The sequence below is a fragment of the Triticum urartu genome, chromosome 2 (assembly GCF_003073215.2).
Source record: "Triticum urartu cultivar G1812 chromosome 2, Tu2.1, whole genome shotgun sequence".
Taxonomy (NCBI): Eukaryota; Viridiplantae; Streptophyta; class Magnoliopsida; order Poales; family Poaceae; genus Triticum; species Triticum urartu.
Genome location: NC_053023.1, coordinates 689,601,354 through 689,613,924, shown reverse-complemented (window position 1 = coordinate 689,613,924; position 12,571 = coordinate 689,601,354).

The window sequence follows — 12,571 nt, the reverse complement described above, 5'->3', positions numbered from 1 at the left end:
ATCCGGTAGCAGTTTAAGCTCAAACACGGGATCACCCTTGGGTGGAGGAGGATCCCCTAGGATTTCAATAGGTAAATTGTGTTTCAGAATAGGTTCCTGTTTAAAGAATACTTCATCTAATTCTCTTCTTTCATTCATAAACATCATTTTCATGGTCTAGCAAATATTGTTCTAAAGGGTCACTAGGAGGTACGGCAATAGAAGCAAGACCAATAATTTCATCTTTACTAGGTAATTCTTCTTCATGGTGTTGTCTACTAAATTTAGAAAAAATAAATTCATGAGTCATATCATCTAAACCGACAGTAACAACATCTCTTGTGCAATTTATGGTAGCATTAACAATATTTAAGAAGGGTCTACCAAATATAATGGGACAGAAGCTATCTTGTGGGGAACCAAGAACAAGAAAATCAGCAGGATATTTAGTTTTCCCACACAAGACTTCAACATCTCTAACAATTCCCATTGGTGAAATAGTATCTCTATTAGCAAGTTTAATTGTGACATCTATATCTTCTAACTCAACAAGTGCAATGTCATGCATAATTTCTTTGTATAAGTCAATAGGTATTGCACTAGCACTAGCACCCATATCACATAAGCCATGATAACAATGATCTCCTATTTTAACAGAAATAACAGGCATACCTACCACAGGTCTAGGTTTATCTGTATCACGGGGTTTAGCAATTCTAGCAGTTTCATCACAGAAATAAATAACATGCCCATCTATATTATCAGACAAGAGATCTTTAACAATAGCAATATTAGGTTCAACTTTAACTTGCTCAGGAGGTGTATATGTTTTAATATTGCTTTTACGAACCACAGTTGAAGCTTTAGCATGATCCTTGATCCTAACAGGGAAAGGCGGTTTCTCAACATAAGAAGTAGGAACAATAGGATCATTATAAGTAATAGTCTTTTCTTCAACTTTAATAGGTGCAGCTACTTTTACTTCTATGGGAGGATGATATTTAAACCACTTCTCCTTGGGGAGATCAACATAAGTAGCAAAAGACTCACAGAAAGAAGCTACTATCTCAGAGTCAAGTCCATATTTAGTGCTAAATTTACAAAAAATATCGGTATCCATAAAAGATTTAACACAATCTAAACTAGGTGTCATACCTGACTCCTTACCAATGTCGAGGTCCCAATCTTCGGAGTTGTGTTTAATTCTTTCCAATAAATCACATTTGAATTCAATAGTCTTCATCATAAAAGAGCCAGCACAAGAAGTATCAAGCATGGCGCGATTGTTATCAGAAAGCCGAGCATAAAAATTTTGAATAATCATTTCTCTTGAGAGCTCATGATTGGGGCATGAATATAACATTGATTTAAGCCTCCCCCAAGCTTGAGCGATGCTTTCTCCTTCGCGAGGCCAAAAATTATATATATAATTGCGATCACGATGAACAAGATGCATAGGATAATGAAATTCCAATTTCAATCGTTTGTAATTCCAAGACTCCATATCATCACATAGCCTATACCATGTCGATGCATCTCCCCTTAAAGATAAAGGGAAGACCTTCTTCTTAACAACATCTCCGGGTACACCTGCAAGCTTAAATAATCCACAAACTTCATCCACATATATTAGATGTTCATCAGGATGTTTTGTTCCATCTCCTAAAAAGGATTAGCTAGCAGTTTTTCTACCATACCCAAAGGAATTTCAAAGCAAGCATTTTCATTTTCAGTAGGTTCAGTAGGTTGAGGAGCAACTCTTTGCTCTATTGGTCGGGGTGAATATACCCCAAACAAGCCCCTCAGAGGATTACTTTCCATAGTAACAAGTGACAGTAAATTTTAGCACACTATATAAATTTTTCCTTACCAAATTCCACCTACCAAAGGCGCTTCACTCCCCGGCAACGGCGCCAGAAAAGAGTCTTGATGACCCACAAGTATAGGGGATCTATCGTAGTCCTTTCGATAAGTAAGAGTGTCGAACCCAATGAGGAGCAGAAGGAAATGATAAGCGGTTTCCAGCAAGGTATTCTCTGCAAGTACTGAAATAAGTGGTAACAGATAGTTTTGTGATAGGATAATTTGTAACGAGCAACAAGTAACAAAAGTAAATAAAGTGCAGCAAGGTGGCCCAATCCTTTTTGTAGCAAAGGACAAGCCTGGACAAACTCTTATATGATGTAAAGCGCTCTCGAGGACACATGGGAATATCGTCAAGCTAGTTTTCATCACGCTCATATGATTCGCGTTCGGTACTTTGATAATTTGGTATGTGGGTGGACCGGTGCTTGGGTTCTGCCCTTACTTGGACAAACATCCCACTTATGATTAACCTCTATTGCAAGCATCCGCAAATACAACAAAAGTATTAAGGTAAACCTGACCATAGCATGAAACATATGGATCCAAATCAGCCCCTTACGAAGCAACACATAAACTAGGGTTTAAGCTTATGTCACTCTAGCAACCCATCATCTACTTATTACTTCCCAATGCCTTCCTCTAGGCCCAAACAATGGTGAAGTGTCATGTAGTCGACGTTCACATAACACCACTAGAGGAGAGACAACATACATCTCATCAAAATATCGAACGAATACCAAATTCACATGACTACTAATAGCAAGACTTCTCTCAAGTCCTGAGGAACAAAAGTAACTACTCACAAAGCATAAACATGTTCATAATCATAGGGGTATTAATGTGCATATAGGATCTGAACATATGATCTTACACCAATTAAACCAACTAGCACCAACTACAAGGAGTAATTAACACTACTAGCAACCTACTAGCACCAATCCCGGACTTGGAGACAAGAATTGGATACAAGAGATGAACTAGGGTTTTGAGATGAGATGGTGCTGATGAAGATGTTGATGGAGATTGCCCTCTCCCGATGAGAGGAGCGTTGGTGATGACGATGGCGATGATTTCCCCCTCCAGGAGGGAAGTTTCCCCAGCAGAACAGCCCCGCCAGAACCCTAGATTGGTTCCGCCAAGGTTCCGCCTCGTGGCAGCGGAGTTTCGTCCGAGAAGATGGCTTATGATTTTTTCCCCATCGAAAGAGTCCATATAGCAGAAGATGGTCACCGGAGGGCCACCAGGGGGCCCACGGGATAGGGGGCGTGCCCAGGGGGTAGGGCGCGCCCCCCACCCTCGTGGGCAGGGTGTGGCCCCCTGGTGAAGTTCTTGAGCTCAATATTTTTTATATATTTGGAAAACATCATCCGTGAAGTTTCAGGACTTTTGGAGCTATGCAGAATAGGTCTCTAATATTTGCTCCTTTTCCAGCCAGAATCCCAGCTGCTAGCATTCTCCCTCTTTATGTAAACCTTGTAAAATAAGAGAGAATATGCATAAGTATTGTGACATAATGTGTAATAACAGCCCATAATGCAATAAATATTGATATAAAAGCATGATGTAGAATGGACGTATCACTTAACGGTCTACGAGGGTACGTCGACGACACTCTCCCTTCTCGTTGCTATGCATCACCATGATCCTGCGTGTGCATATGATTTTTTTTGAAATTACTACGTTCCCCAACAAAAATTCCTCCTTACCCTAAACCTCGCAGACAACTCCATTGCTTCCAATCTCCTCCCTGTAAATCGCCAGTGCACGTTCAAGTTTACTGGAGTAAACTTCAGAGGTTACTTACCATTTAACCGGAGCCCTTTTCAGCGATCTACCACCACGGTTGTAACCTCCCCTGGATGGACTACGCACTAGACAACACGTTCCAGCCCATCTCCCCTGCTACATGCCAGTGCACGCGGTGACCGCGTTAATGGCACCATAGTGCACGTGCTCTGTGTGCAGTGTCCGCGTCAAGTGGCCGTTTGTGCTTCGGCACCTCCTCCTCTCGTCGCCTTCGCGCGCGTGACCATGTACATTGTCTTCCTCTCGTCGTCGTCGTTCCCCTGGACCCCTCTCCCCCTCCGGCAGCTTCCTCACCGACGCTTGCCATCGAACGCCCACGGGAGCACTGTGTGCCGACCATCGTCTTCCTCCTCGTCTCTTCCTCCCTGCGCTTCTTTGGCCTCCTCCTCCCCGTGAGCTCTCCCATGTGCCTTCCTCGTCGTCTACCTCCGAACTCATGCGCGCGCACATGCGTCCGCGGCGCTGGCCACGCGTCCACGGCGATACCAGCTCGCCCCCTCCTCCACTGCCTATATAAGACCGTCCCGGGTACGTTTCTCCTCACCAGCGACCTCTACCCACTCCTCCACAACTCCGTGACCATTTCCCCGAGCTCGAGTCTCCCTCCACGACCACCATTGTCGCCATGGCCGCGGGCCTCCTCATCCTAAATTCACCCAAAGCCGAGCCCCTCTCCCACTTCCTCCTCCACCAGAGCACCTACCAAACCATGGCTGAGTTCCCTTGCCGTTCCCCTCCTCTGCCAGAACCCCGTAGCATCAAGTTCGACGGCGCTCGAAGCTCCTGTCCGCCGTGGCCGAGGCCCTGCTTCTTCCAGCTCTCGCCGGCGCGCGTGAAGAGCCAAGGCGGATGTGCCTCCCCGCGTTGGTCATCTCGGTGGACGGGGCGTCGCCTGAGTCGACCTGAGCCGCCCGAACGAGCGTCGACGCCGGCGGCCTCCCTCTAGTCCACGGGCGAGCGCGAGGAGGATGAAGATGATGACACCCTGCGTGTAGGACCCACACGTCAGCCACTCCGCGTTGACCCAGCCCAGTGGTGACGTGGATAAGTGGCGGGCCCCGCCTATAAGTCTCATGTGTTGACTCTGACACGCTGAGGTGTGATACGTCTCCAACGTATCTATAATTTTTTATTGCTCCATGCTATATTATCTACTATTTTGAATGTTTATGGGCTTTATTATACACTTTTATATCATTTTTGGGACTAACCTATTAACCCAGAGTCCAGTGCCAGTTTCTGTTTTTACCCTGTTTTAGGGTTTCAAAAAAAAGGAAAATCAAACGGAGTCCAATTGACCTGAAACTTCACGGAACTCATTTTTGGAAGGAAAGAAGCCCAGAAGACTTGGAGTGCACGTCGGGGGATCTGCAAGGTGGTCACGAGGCAGGGGGCGCGCCCACCACCCTCGTGGGCCCCTCGTGGCCCCCCTGACGTACTTCTTCCGCCTATATATCTCCATATACCCTAAAAACATCCGAGAACACGGTAGATTGGGAGTTCCGCCGCCAGAAGTCTCCGTAGCCACCGAAAGCCAATCTAGACCCATTCTGGCACCCTGCCGGAGGGGGAATCCTTCTCCGGTGGCCATCTTCATCATCCCGGTGCTCTCCATGATGAGGAGGGAGTAGTTCTCCCTCGAGGCTGAGGGTATGTACCAGTAGCTATGTGTTTGATCTCTCTCTCTCTCTCGTGTTCTTGATTTGGCACGATCTTGATGTATCGCGAGCTTTGCTATTATAGTTGGATCTTATGTTTCTCCTCCCCCTCTTCTCTCTTGTAATGAATTGAGTTTCCCCTTTGAAGTAATCTTATCGGATTGAGTCTTTAAAGATTTGAGAACACTTGATGTATGTCTTGCCATGCGTATCTGTGGTGACAATGGGATATCACGTGATTCACTTGATGTATGTTTTGGTGATCAACTTGCGGGTTCTGCCCATGAACCTATGCATAGGGGTTGGCACACGTTTTCGTCGTGATTCTCTGGTAGAACTTTGGGGCACTCTTTGAGGTCCTTTGTGTTTAGTTGAATAGATGAATCTGAGATTGTGTGATGCATATCATATAATCATACCCACGGATACTTGAGATGACATTGGAGTATCTAGGTGACATTAGGGTTTTGATTGATTTGTGTCTTAAGGTGTTATTCTAGTACGAACTCTAGGGCTGTTTGTGACACTTATAGGAATAGCCCAGCGGATTGATTGGAAAGAATAACTTTGAGGTGGTTTCGTACCCTACCATAATCTCTTCGCTCGTTCTCCACTATTAGTGACTTTGGAGTGACTCTTTGTTGCATGTTGAGGGATAGTTATATGATCCAATTATGTTATTATTGTTGAGGGAACTTACACTAGCGAAAGTATGAACCCTAGGCCTTGTTTCAACGCATTGCAATACCGTTTACGCTCACTTTTATCGTTAATTACCTTGCTGTTTTTATAATTTCAAATTACAAATACCTTTATCTACCATCCATATTGCACTTGTATCACCATCTCTTCGCCGAACTAGTGCACCTATACAATTTACCATTGTATTGGGTGTGTTGGGGACACAAGAGACTCTTTGTTATTTGGTTGCAGGGTTGCTTGAGAGAGACCATCTTCTTCCTATGCCTCCTACGGATTGATAAACCTTAGGTCATCCACTTGAGGGAAATTTGCTACTGTCCTACAAACCTCTGCACTTGGAGGCCCAACAACGTCTACAAGAAGAAGGTTGTGTAGTAGACATCAAGCTCTTTTCTGGCGCCGTTGCTGGGGAGGTGAGTGCTTGAAGGTATATATTTAGATCTTGCAATCGAGTCTTTTAGTTTCTTGTTTTATCACTAGTTTAGTTTATAAAAGAAAACTTTAAAAAAATGGAATTGAGTTTGTCTCATACGCTTCACCTTTTTAATATGTTTCGTGAGTATGATGGAAAGGATAATTGTACTCAAGTGCTAGAAGAAGAAATCTATAAAATGTTTGGCACTAAATATTTGAATGATGAGCATGATTGCAATGTTATTAGTATGAATTCCTTGAATATCCATGATCCTAATGATATGCAAAGCCACAAGCTTGGGGAAGCTATGTTTGATGAAGATGATATTTTTTGTCCCCCAAGTTTTGATGAGCAAATTTATTATGATGAAAGCATGCCTCCTATCTATGATGATTATTGTGATGACACGTATGCTTTAAAGAATGATGATAACCATGAAACTTGTCATCTTGATCTTAATTTTCAATCACATGATAGTTATTTTGTTGAGTTTGCTCCCACTATTATTCATGAGAAGAATTTTTCTTATGTGGAGAGCAATAAATTTTCCATGCTTGTAGATCATGAAAAGAATGCTTTAGGTACTGGTTATATTGTTGAATTCATTCATGATGCTACTGAAAATTATTATGAGGGAGGAACATATGCTTGTAGGAATTGCAATAATATCAAGTTTCCTCTCTATGTGCTTAAAATTTCAAAGTTATGCTTGTTTTGCCCTCCTATGCTAGTTGATTATTGTTCCCATAAGTTGTTTGCTCACAAAATCCCTATGCATAGGAAGTGGGTTAGGCTTAAATGTGCTAGTAATATTCTTCATGATGCTCTCTTTATGTTTCAATTCTTATCCTTTATGTGAGCATCATTGTCATTATCATGCCTAGCTAGAGGCGTTAAACGATAGCGCTTGTTGGGAGGCAACCCAACTTTATTTTTGTTCCTTCCTTTTTGTTCCTGTTTAGTAATAAATAATTCATCTAGCCTCTGTTTAGATGTGGTTTTATGATTTTAATTAGTGTTTGTGCCAAGTAGAACCTTTGAGAAGACTTTGGGAAAGTGCTATTTAGTTGATCATGCTGTAAAAAACAGAAACTTTAGCGCTCACGAGAATTGCTTCCACTTTTATTTGGAGAGTGCTATTTAGTTAATTATTTTTGCATATGTTTAATAGATAAATTCCTCAGGTCCAGCAATTTATTTTAGAATTTTTGTGGTTCCAGAAGTTTGCGTTAGTTACAGATTACTACAAACTGTTCTGTTTTTGACAGATTCTGTTTTTCGTGTGTTGTTTGCTTATTTTGATGAATCTCTGGCTAGTAAAATAGTTTATAAACCATAGAGATGTTGGAATACAGTAGGTTTAACACTAATATAAATAAATAATGAGTTCATTACAGTACCTTGAAGTGGTGTTTTGTTTTCTTTCGCTAACGGAGCTCACGAGTTTTCTACTTTAAGTTTTGTATTGTGAAGTTTCAAGTTTTGGGTAAAGATTTGATGGATTATGGAACAAGGAGTGGCAAGAGCATAAGCTTGGGGATGCCCAAGGCACCCCAAGGTAATATTCAAGGACAAACAAGAGCATAAGCTTGGGGATGCCCCGGAAGGCATCCCCTCTTTCGTCTTCGTTCATCGGTAACTTTACTTGGAGCTATATTTTTATTCACCACATGATATGTGTTTTGCTTGGAGCGTCAATTTATTTTGTTAGGATTTGCTTTCTGTTATTTAGAACAATGTTTTGCATCTTTTATTTCAATAAAAGTGGCATTGATAGCCTTCACTATGCCTATGTTACAAGTATACATGTTGCTGTTTGAAAACAGAAAGTTTACCGCTGTTGCAATAATTCCCTAGAAAAGTCAGAATGTGATAAAATGTTGAAACCTTTTGAATATTAAGATCTGATAAATTTACTACATTGGGAATTTTCTTTCATAATTTTTGGAGCTAGGGAAGTATGGATGTTGCAGCATTCTTTATAGACTATCCTGTTTAGGCAGATTGCTGTTATGTTTGCATTGTTTGCATATGTTTGTTTCTTTCATGATTCTATTTGAGGATAGGACTTTTAAATATGCAGAGACATTTAGTATGCAATTTTGAATAATAATTTTAGTGATTTTCTACAGTAGAGTATGATAAGGTTTTGGCAATGGTTTATATTAACTTATCTCACGAGTCCTTGTTGAGTTTTGTGTGGATGAAGCTTTTGAGATTCAGGGAGACCGTGATATGAGAGGAATTAAGGAGACACAAAATCTCAAGCTTGGGGATGTCCAAGGCACCCAAATATAATATCTCAATAAGTCTCAAGCGTCTAAGCTTGGGTATGCCCCAGTTGGCATCCCACCTTTCTTCTTCAACAACTATCGGTTAGTATCGGTTGATCCTAAGTTTTTGCTTCTTCACATGATGCTTGCTATTCTTAGAATGTCATTTTATTTTGCTTTGCTTGCTGTTTGAATAAAATACCAAGATCTGAAATTCTTTAATGTTAGAGAGTCTTACCATAGTTGCATAATTATTCGACTACTCATTGATCTTCACTTATATCTTTCGGAGTAGTTTGTCATTTGCTCTAGTGCTTCACTTATATCCTTTTAGAGCACGGTGGTGGTTTTATTTTGAAGAAATAGATGAACTCTCGTGATTCACTTAGATTATTTTGAGAGTCTTAAATAGCATGGTAATTTGCTTAAATAATCCTAATATGCTAGGCATCCAAGAATAGTAAAAACTTTCTTATGAGTGTGTTGAATACTAAGAGAAGTTTGATGCTTGATGATTGTTTTGAGATATGGAGGTAATAATATCAAAGTCGTGCTAGTTGAGTAGTTGTGAATTTGAGAAATGCTTGTGTTGAAGTTTGCAAGTCCCGTAGCATGCACATATGGTAAACGTTGTGTAACAAATTTGAAACATGAGGTGTTATTTGATTGTCCTCCTTATGAGTGGCGGTCGGGGACGAGCGATGGTCTTTTCCTACCAATCTATCCCCCTAGGAGCATGCGTGTAGTGCCGAGGTTTTTGATGACTTGTAGATTTTTTCAATAAGTATATGAGTTCTTTATGACTAATGTTGAGTCCGTGGATTATACGCACTCTCACCCTTCCATCATTGCTAGCCTCTACGGTACCGTCCATTGCCCTTTCTCACATCGAGAGTTGGTGCAAACTTTGCCGGTGCATCCAGACCCCGTGATATGATACGCTCTTTCACACATACACCTCCTTATATCTTCCTCAAAATAGCCACCATACCTACCTATTATGGCATTTCCATAGCCATTCCGAGATATATTGCCATGCAACTTTCCACCGTTCCGTTTATTATGACACGTATCATCATTGTCATATTGCTTTGCATGATCATGTAGTTGACATCGTATTTGTGGCAAAGCCACCGTTCATGATTTTTCATACATGTCACTCATGAATCATTGCACATCCCGGTACACCGCCGGAGGCATTCATATAGAGCCATACCTTGTTCTAGTATCGAGTTGTAATCATTGAGTTGTAAATAAATAGAAGTGTGATGATCATCATTTTCTAGAGCATTGTCCCAAGTGAGGAACAAAAAAAAGAGAAAGGCCATAAAAAGAGAAGGCCCAAAAAAATAGAAAGGCCATAAAAAAAGAAAAGGCCCAAAAAAATGAGAGAAAAAGAGAGAAGGGACAATGTTACTATCCTTTTACCACACTTGTGCTTCAAAGTAGCACCATGATCTTCATAGTAGAGAGTCTCTCATGTTATCACTTTCATATACTAGTGGGAATTTTTCATTATAGAACTTGGCTTGTATATTCCAACAATGGGCCTCCTCAAGTGCCCTAGGTCTTCATGAGCAAGCAAGTTGGATGCACACCCACTAGTTTCTTTTGTTGAGCTTTCATACATTTATAGCTCTAGTGCATCCATTGCATGGCAATCCCTACTCCTTACATTAACATCAATCGATGGGCATCTCCATAGCTCATTGATTAGCCTCGTTGATGTGAGACTTTCTCCTTTTTGTCTTCTTCACATAACCTCCCCATTATTCTATTCCACCCATAGTGCTATATCAATGGCTCGCGCCCATGTATTGCGTGAAAGTTTATAGGTTTGAGATTACTAAAGTATGAAACAATTGCTTGGCTTGTCATCGGGGTTGTGCATGATGAGAGCATTCTTGTGTGACAAAAATGAAACATGACTAAACTATATAATTTTGGAGGGATGAACTTTCTTTGGCCATGTTATTTTGAGAAGACATAATTGCTCAGTCAGTATGCCTGAAGTACTATTATTTTTATGTCAATATGAACTTTTGTCTTGAATCTTTCGGATCTGAATATTCATGCCACAATTAAGAAGAATTACATTGAAATTATGCCAAGTAGCACTCCGCATCAAAAATTCTATTTTTATCATTTACCTACTCGAGGACGAGCAGGAATTAAGCTTGGGGATGCTGATACGTCTCCAACGTATCTATAATTTTTTATTGCTCCATGCTATATTATCTACTGTTTTGAATGTTTATGGGATTTATTATACACTTTTATATCATTTTTGGGACTAACCTATTAACCCAGAGCCCAGTGCAAGTTTCTGTTTTTACCCTGTTTTAGGGTTTCGAAGAAAAGGAAAATCAAACGGAGTCCAATTGACCTGAAACTTCATGGAACTCATTTTTGGAAGGAAAGAAGCCCAGAAGACTTGGAGTGCACGTCGGGGGATCTGCGAGGAGGTCACGAGGCAGGGGGCACGCCCACCCCCTGGGCGCGCCCTCCACCCTCGTGGGCCCCCTGACGTACTTCTTCCGCCTATATATCTCCATATACCCTAAAAACATCCGAGAACACAATAGATCGGGAGTTCCGCCGCCAGAAGCCTCTGTAGCCACCGAAAGCCAATCTAGACCCGTTCTGGCACACTGCCGGAGGGGGAATCCTTCTCCGGTGGCCATCTTCATCATCCCGGTGCTCTCCATGACGAGGAGGGAGTAGTTCTCCCTTGGGGCTGAGAGTACGTACCAATAGCTATGTGTTTGATCTCTCTCCCTCTCTCGTGTTCTTGATTTGGCACGATCTTGATGTATCGCGAGCTTTGCTATTATAGTTGGATCTTATGTTTCTCCTCCCCCTCTTCTCTCTTGTAATGAATTGAGTTTCCCCTTTGAAGTAATCTTATCGGATTGAGTCTTTAAAGATTTGAGAACACTTGATGTATGTCTTGCCGTGCGTATCTGTGGTGACAATGGGATATCACGTGATTCACTTGATGTATGTTTTGGTGATCAACTTGCGGGTTCTGCCCATGAACCTATGCATAGGGGTTGGCACACGTTTTCGTCGTGATTCTCTGGTAGAACATTGGGGCACTCTTTGAGGTCCTTTGTGTTGGTTGAATAGATGAATCTGAGATTGTGTGATGCATATCGTATAATCATACCCACGGATACTTGAGGTGACATTGGAGTATCTAGGTGACATTAGGGTTTTGATTGATTTGTGTCTTAAGGTGTTATTCCAGTACGAACTCTAGGGCTGTTTGTGGCACTTATAGGAATAGCCCAGCGGATTGATTGGAAAGAATAACTTTGAGGTGGTTTCGTACCCTACCATAATCTCTTCATTAGTTATTCACTATTAGTGACTTTGGAGTGACTCTTTGTTGCATGTTGAGGGATAGTTATATGATCCAATTATGTTATTATTGTTGAGGGAACTTACACTAGCGAAAGTATGAACCCTAGGCCATGTTTCAACGCATTGTAATACCGTTTACGCTCGCTTTTATCATTAGTTACCTTGCTGTTTTTATAATTTCAGATTACAAATACCTTTATCTACCATCCATATTGCAGTTGTATCACCTTCTCTTCGCCGAACTAGTGCACCTATACAATTTACCATTGTATTGGGTGTGTTGGGGACACAAGAGACTCTTTGTTATCTGGTTGCAGGGTTGCTTGAGAGAGACCATGTTCATCCTACGCCTCCTACGGATTGATAAACCTTAGGTCATCCACTTGAGGGAAATTTGCTACTGTCCTACAAACCTCTGCACTTGGAGGCCCAACAACGTTTACAAGAAGAAGGTTGTGTGGTAGACATCAAGGTGGATAAGTGAAAGCGTATTCCACATAATATGT